Here is an 8,575-nt window from a genome sequence, read left to right as displayed (position 1 = left end):
GTCTCAGTTATTGAATCTTGTTATGTTCATACCAATATTTACACATGTTAAGTTTGCTGAAAATAAACACAGTTGACAGTGAGAGGACGTTTCTTTTTTGGTATCATTAATCATTAATTTAAGACATGAAGGTCAGTCAATCCGGAAAGGAAGACCCAGAGTTACCTCTGCTGCAGAGGATAAGTTAATTAGAGTTAACTGCACCTCAGATTGCAGCCCAAATAAATGCTTCACAGAGTTCAAGTAACAGACACATCTCAATATCAACTGTTCAGAGGAGACTGTGTGAATCAGGCCTTCATGGTCAAATTCCTGCAATGGCCCCTACTCACCCCTACTAAAGGACACCAATAAGAAGAAGAGACTTGCTTGTGCCACACGAGCAATGGACATTAGACCGGTGGAAATCTAAATTTGAGATTTTTGGTTCCAACCACCGTGTTTTTCTGAGACGTAAAGTAGGTGAATGGATGATCTCCACATGTGTGGTTCCCACCGTGAAGCATGGAGGAGGAGATGTGATGGTGTGGGGGTGCTTTGCTGGTGACACTGTGTGTGATTTATTTAGAATTCAAGGCACACTTAACCAGCATGGCTACCACAGCATTCTGCAGCAATACGCCATCCGATCTGGTTTGCGCTTAGTGGGACTATCATTTGTTTCTCAACAGGACAATGACCCAAAATACACCTCCAGGCTGTGTAAGGGCTATTTGACAAAGAAGGAGAGTGCTGCATCAGATGACCTGGCCTCCTCAATCACCCGACCTCAACCCAATTGAGATGGTTTGGGATGAGTTGGACTGCAGAGTGAAGGAAAAGCAGCCAGAAGTGCTCAGCATATGTGGGAACTCCTTCAAGACTGTTCCTCATAAAGCTGGTTGAGAGAATGCCAAGAGTGTGCAAAGCTGTCATCAAGGCAAAGGGTGGCTACTTTGAAGAATCTCGAATAAATACAAATACATTTTGATTTGTTTAACACTGTTTTGGTTACTACGTGATTGTATATGTGTTATTTCATAGTTTTGATGTCTTCACTATTATTCTCCAATGTAGAAAATAGTAAAAATAAAGAAAAACTATTGAATGTGTAGGTGTGTCCAAACTTTTGACTGGTACTGTATGTTGCTTGTTAATTTCTTCTTAGTGTCTCTTCTCTTGGTATTCCTTTAACAGGGAAGGACATTTGCCACACACAAAAGCACAGACCGAAAAACGGGTCCCAGACTCATCCCTGTCTGTGGCTGGCATCCCTATCCTCTCTTGGCATGGTTACAGTATGTTATTATAAATATACTACATGAAACCAATACATGTTTCCCTGTTATCTCGAAGGGTCTTCCATAACGCTGGATGCGCCGCAAAGCCTATTCCGCTGACCAATATGCTTTACTGGGGAAAGGGACGAATGAGACGCCACAGCATTTAATGGGCTTATTACATAGAAACGACTGCAGGGGAGATATAAATTGTCTCTGGCTCCTCTCTTCTCCCCTGGCGTCCGATGGAGAGATATTTTGCATCGGCCACGTTTGTTCATCCACCCCATCTCACTCAATGTTTTTGATATGGCCCATACATTACGGTGCTATCTGAACCAGCATGGCAATGAAGGAAGGTAATTTTCCGATCTCCTCTTCCTACCCACAGAGTACATTCCATTTCCTCCCTCTCTCCTCCCGTCTCTCAGGTTTCACTGTGTCTTCATTTGTCACGCCCTGGCTCTGGGGACACTGTTATGTTGAGCCAGGGTGTGTAGATCTATGTATTCTATTTCTATGTTGGCCTGAGTGACTCCCAATCAGAGGCAACGAGTGTCAGCTGTGAATGGTTGTCTCTGATTGGGAGCCATATTTAAACTGTCTGTTTTTCCCTTTGTGTTTGTGGGTTCTTGTTTCTAGTTGGTTTTTGTTAGACCGTGAACTGTCACGTTATCGTTTTGTTGTTTTGATCGTGTATATAATAAAGAGTATGTTCGTCTGCAACGCTGCGCCTTGGTCCTCATCTCTGTTAGACGATCGTGACAGAAGAACCCACCAGAACTGGACCAAGCAGCCTAGTGAGGAGCAGAGAGGGTGGACTTGGGAACAGTGGAGGAAGAGCTTCAACTGGGTCAAGCCGAATGAGGAGCTGAATGGCGGGAATTGGAAGCAGAAGAGCGAGAGTTGGGCGAGAACCATAGAGGCCTGGCCCACGGGGAAGAGAGACCCCCAGAAAATTTTTAGGGGGGGGCTCACGACGTCGGGGCAGCAGGAGGCCGCGATAGAGCGGTCCAGCGGGTTGGCAGAGGAGGCCGCCAGGTTACGGGGGCCACTGGTCGAAGAGGGGATGGAAGGTGTAGAGGCACGGCGAGAGGTACTGGGGTGTGTTACCAGTCCGGTCCGGCCCGTTCCAGATCCCGGTGTAGGGCCAGTGGTGTGTGTCCCCAGTACGGTCCGGTCTGTTTTCTAGTCTGTTGTGTTAGACCGTGAACTGTCACGTTATCGTTTTTTTTTTTTATATCGTGTCTCTAATAAAGAGTATGTTTGCCTGCAACGCTGCGCCTTGGTCCTCATCTCTGTTAGACGATCGTGACATCATTGAAGGCGGATTGCGGGTCGCGTTCCCGTCAGGACCCACTGTCATTCTCCTCAAGAACCCGGCCTTCGTCCTGAGACTGAACAATAAACACACACACAGCCAGCTGCTGTCCTTGGCTCACGCCTAAACTGGATGGAGATTGGAGACAACTCATTGTGAGTGTGATTACACTTGCATTTTTACCCAGACGATGAGTTTCCATTCCCATCCACCTTGAGACAGCTCCGCTCTGTCAGATCCCAGGATAGTACCTGTCTACACTGATCCCTGGTCTCAGGCCCTAAAGAGCCACAGCTGGGCTCAGGTAATGCATTCTAATGGGCAAGAGAAACAGCCACTCCAGGTAAGGAGCCAATGTAGCGATGCGGAATTAATCATAAGGCTGTGTGATGCAGAACTGGGTAAGCAAACCATTTGGGGCCTTAAAAGGTCAGTATTTTTTCGAAGATAACAAAAGACATCCCACATTGATGAGGGAAGCGAAAGTGGATACCTAGTCAGTTGCACAACTGAATGCATTCAACCAAAATAAGTATTCCGCATTTAACCCAACCTCTCTGAATCAGAGAGTTGCGGGGGGCTGCCTTAATCAACGTCATCGGCACCCGGGGAGTACTTGTTGTTGGGGGTTAACTGCCTTGCTCGGCGTGGGGATTTGAACCAGCGACCTTTCGGTTACAATCCCAATGCTCTTAACCACTAGGCTAACTGCCACCCCCTCTGAGAGGGAGAGATGGAGAAAGAATGTTTTGTATTTCCTGAGGTGGTGGCTGTGAGCAGAGGAGCAAGAACCAGGATCAAACTGTTGCTGGCTGCCGCAGGGCTCTATCCATCTATTGATTGTAGCAGTCCTCCTGTTTCCATGTCTCAGCAAAGAACTCATGTGAGACTGCCACAGATCAATGAGTCTATAACACTCTCACTTCAAACACCCTGATACCTGGCCCCCATCACAGCAGGCCATGAGAGGACTGACCACACACAAGACAGACAGACACACGCACAAACAAAAACGCATCCACACACACAGACGGACACATGCACGGACACACAAGTACATACACACACACACACACTACACCATTGTGCCAGACTAGGCAGTCCGCTATGAGAGTTGTGTATACTCAATTACCCCAACCCCTATCTCTCAGTGCCTGCTGGGCCTACACTGGCCCTCACAGTGTAACCCTCCATAGCCTCTCAGTGGGACACTAATAAAAGCTTCACAGGCCTGGCTGGAGAGCATGTTACCTACTGGGAGGTCACAGACAGACAGGAGTGAACACTGGAGAGAGTGTGGTGAGGGAATGACTATATTTGTAAGGAACCTGTCTCTGTCTACGATTGAAGCCATGCTTTATTGCAGTCGAATGATTGTCATCCACAATAATCAGCTGTCAGATGTAATTCCCAAAACACTGCCATTTGCTGCTGTCATTTACTTCCTATTTAATTAGAAACAGAAGATGATGCATGACATGGCAAGTTGAGCAGAAACCTTTCTGCCTGTAGCGTAGTAACAGGCTACTGCAGGGTTTAGGTCCATATTTTATTGAAAGCAGTCAATTCAGGAAGTAAACTGAAATTCAAATTCAATAATTGTAAAAAGGCTGTCTATTTTCAGTGACATCTCAATAAACTAAAAAGCAATTTTTTTTTAAGTTGACTACCTTCAATTCGAATTGACTTCAACCCTGGTCTCTACCAGACAGTTAGTCCGTTGATTGGGACTGTGTGTATACTGAAACAACATAGCTTTTTCTCTGTCCAATTCAGATCAGCCTAGCTGGATTTGCTTTGTAGCAAAACACTCCAAGTTATTGCATCCCTAATGGTGCTTAAAGTAATTACACTTCGTAATGTTCCTCCTTTTTCCCCTTCGCTGAGCCCCATCAGATCAGTCCTGGTGTCCATTGGGAACAATATATGCATCCCAAATGGCACGCTATTCCCTACATAGTGCACTACTTTTGACCAGGGCCCATAAGGCTCTGGTCAAAAGTTGAATAGGGTGCCATTTAAGACAAACACTATGTCTTCCATTCCCCCCTAAATGACGCTATTAACCATATTGCATTTGCTGACTCGCAGGCAACTGAACTCTGAGGCTTAGTTCACTGATAGTTTAATTGACTGGATACAAGGTTTATCTAAAAGATTGCATGGTTGGATAGAAAACAACTACAGCATAACAAGTTGTTAGAAGGGATTTATGTTGTTAGGCAGTAAGATATGTTGTGCATTGTTATACAATCATCACCACAACCTCAGGGCTACCTTTGGAGGAAATAGAGACATTTTCTACTTCTCTGCAGGTGGATGAGATGATGGGTTCCTTATATCAACTGAGCTGGGCTGCATCCCAAATGGCACCCTATTCCTTACATGGAGCACTATGGGCCCTATTCAACAGTATGGGCCCTATTCAACAGTATGGGCCCTGATCAAAAGTAGTGCACTATAATGGGATTAGGGTGCCGTTTGGGATGCACCACTGGTCTCATTAGGAGTGTGTTTAGCAGTCTTCAGCACAGTCATAGCTGTAGTGTATGGCATTGAGAAGAATGCATTGGCTGGCTGATTGATTAATCATCCTGTTGGTCTAGACTGCCAACATCACACCCATTCTTCAGCATCAGGTCAAACACAAAGACACAGTAAGTAAGCATTTCGCTGTAATGTCTACACCTGTTGTATTCGGTGCATGTGGCAAATACAATTTTATTTGATATAGTCCCCTGTAGCTCAGTTGGTAGAGCATGGCGCTTGCAACGCCAGGGTTGTTTCCCACGGGGGGCCAGTATGAAAATGTATGCACTCACTAACTGTAAGTCGCTCTGGATAAGAGCATCTGCTAAATGACTAAAGTGTCAATTTGATTTGAGTAGGAAAAACAAACTCCCATCTACACTACATAACCAAAAGTATGTGGACACCTGCACGTCGAACATCTCATTCCAAAATCATTGGCATTAATATGGAGTTGGTCCACCTTTTGCTGCTCTAACAGCCTCCACTCTTCTGGGAAGGCTTTCCACTAGATGTTGGAACATTGCTGCGGGGACTTGCTTCCATTCAGCTACAAGAGCATTAGTGAGGTCGGGCGCAGATGTTGGGTGATTAAGCCTGGCTCGCAGTCGGCGTTTCAATTCATCCCAAAGGTGTTCGATGGGGTTGAAGTCAGGGCTCTGTGCAGGCCAGTCAAGTTCTTCCACACCGATCTTGACAAACCATTTCTGTATGGACCTCGCTTTGTGCACGGGGGCATTGTCATGCTGAAACAGGAAAGGGCCTTCCCCAAACTGTTGCCACAAAGTTGGAAGCACAGAATTGTCTAGAATGTCATTGTATGCTGTAGCGTTAAGATTTCATTTCACTGGAACTAAGGGGCCTAGCCCGAACCATGAAAAATAGCCCCAGACCATTATTCCCCTCCACCAAACTTTACAGTTGGCACTATGCATTGGGGCAGGTAGCGTTCTCCTGGCATCCGCCAAACCCAGATTTGTCCGTCGGACTGCCAGATGGTGAAGCGTGATTCATCACTCCAGAGAATGCTTTTCCACTGCTCAAGAGTCCAATGGCGGCGAGCTTTACACCACTCAAGGCAATGCTTGGCATTGCGCATGGTGATCTTAGGCTTCTGTGCAGCTGCTCGGCCATGGAAACCAATTTCATGAAGCTCCCGACGAACAGTTATTGTGCTGATGTTGCTTCTAGGGGCAGTTTGGAACTCGGTAGTGAGTGTTGCAACCGAGGACAGACAATTTTTATGTGCAACACCCTTCAGCACTAGGCGGTCCCGTTCTGTGAGCTTGTGTGGCTTACCACTTCACGGCTGAGCCGTTGTTGCTCCTAGACGTTTCCACTTCACAATAACAACACTTACAGTTGACCGGTGCAGCTCTAGCAGGGCAGAAATTTGACTAATTGACTTGTTGGAAAGGTGGCATCCTTTGACGGTGCCACGTTGAAAGTCACAGAGCTCTTCAGTAAGGCCATTCTACTGCCAATGTTTGTCTATGGAGATTGCATGGCTGTGTGCTCGATTGTATACACCTGTCAGCAACGGGTGTGGCTGAAAAAGCCAAATCCACTAATTTGAAGTGGTCTCCACATACCTTTGTATATATAGTGTATTTCTTCCCCTGCCTCCATTTCTTTCTCTCCATTGGTCTCATAGAGCTTGGGGATGTTTGGTTAAAAGTTTACAATACATTAGTTTCTTCCCCCCTCCTGTGTCATTTTATTTCACATGACTCTGTTCCTGTTTGTCTTTGCTGGGAATCATGGGCCATTAAGTCAGTGGAAAGGATCCTGTAGGGAGCACAGCATGACAATGACAAACAAATATTGTCATTATCTGATGCGGTTAAACTGACGTTACCTCCAGGAGGGAGACATCTTATCTGTGTCGGGGAGGAAAACACACACACACACACAAGCACGTACACATACACACACAAGCAAGGGTGCACGCACACACACTTGGGTGCTCAAACGCATACACACACACTGTCTGTGGGAAGGGAAGAAGCCTTTCTGTGAGAGAGCACCCACATCCCATTCCTCTTTACTGCACAATAAACCATCCCAGCCTGGCTCTCAGAGAGAGAGACAGAGACAGAGAGACAGAGAGAGAGAATATCTCCCTGAGTGTGCTGCCCCCATTTGTTAAACTGTGTGAGGAGAGAGGAGGATAGACGGTCCTACGGTGCCCCCTCTGGTTGTCCTATGTCACTTTTTCGCCTTCTCTCTCGCTCCTCTCTCGCTACCCCACCTCTCTCTCCTCTCTCGCTACCCCCTCTCTCTCTCTCTCTCTCTTTTCTCTCTCGTTACCCTCTCTCTCTCTTTTCTCTCTCGCTACCCTCTCTCTCTCTCGCTGCCCCCCCCCCTCTCTCACTCTCTTTCTCTCTGTCTTACATGTATCTCTCCCCTCCCTTCTACTCTCTCTCCTCTCTCTCTCCCGTTCTTTTCCCTCCTTCTTTCTTACCCTGTCTCTTTCCCTCTCATTCTCCTGTGTCTCACTCCCTCCATCTCTCTCGCTCCCTCTCTCTACAGTCTTACCCCCTCTCTCTCTGGCTTTATCATGCACCTGGAGCCGTGCCTTTGAACCCATTAAAATGAGCAAACAGAACATCCAGATCCACAAATACTGTGCTGCTGTTGGAGTGTGAACACACACAGCATGGAATGATAACACTAGCTAGGTTTCCATTCAATTGGCGACAGACTTTCATGCGAATATTCTAAAATCTGCAAATTTTCCTGCCAGTGTTGTGTTTTCACCAAACGGACTTGTTGCGGTTGAAAATCAGTGCGTGATAATGTAGTGCACACAAAATGTACTTTTTTCACTGAATAAAAAATCTAAAGTTCAATGTGTTTCAATCGCATTTTCAAATAGTTTAGTCACAAAAACTGTTGCATTAAATTGCAAATGTGCCTATAAGGTGCAGCTAGGCTGTGCGCTTAGGCAAGTCTACATAATCATATTATTATAGATAAGAATATTTCAATTTGTCAAACATAGTGCTGAACAATTAACCAACATTTCCTTTTTTTTGGACGGTTTTTAAACAACTAATTGACCGATGTCAGTTCAATTATTTAAATTCCATTTCTTTCTGGGTTTTTCTGTGAGCTAGATGTGCAGTTTCTGTAGTAATAAATCAGATGAAGCCTGAACTGTGTGATGTGGTATGGAGTTGTAGTTTCCAACAGGCCAGTATTCTACATAGTTTAGCGCAGAAAACGTGGTCATTAACTACAATGACCATAATCCATTGCGCGCCCGCTTAAACTTGTCCGGTCTGTGCGGAGCAGACACAGAGACTGAGAGAAGAGAAAACACACATTGATTATCTGAATCAGCTGTGTAGTGCTAGGGCAAAAACCAAAACGTGCACCCGGGGGGGCCCCAGGACCGAGTTTGGGAAACCCTAATCTAAGTGATTGATAGTTGGTATTCAGCAGTCATAAAGTATGCCATATT

Source organism: Coregonus lavaretus, assembly GCF_964263955.1.
Source record: "Coregonus lavaretus genome assembly, chromosome: 19".
NCBI classification, from domain to species: domain Eukaryota; kingdom Metazoa; phylum Chordata; class Actinopteri; order Salmoniformes; family Salmonidae; genus Coregonus; species Coregonus lavaretus.
Note: the sequence above shows the minus strand (reverse complement) of the source record.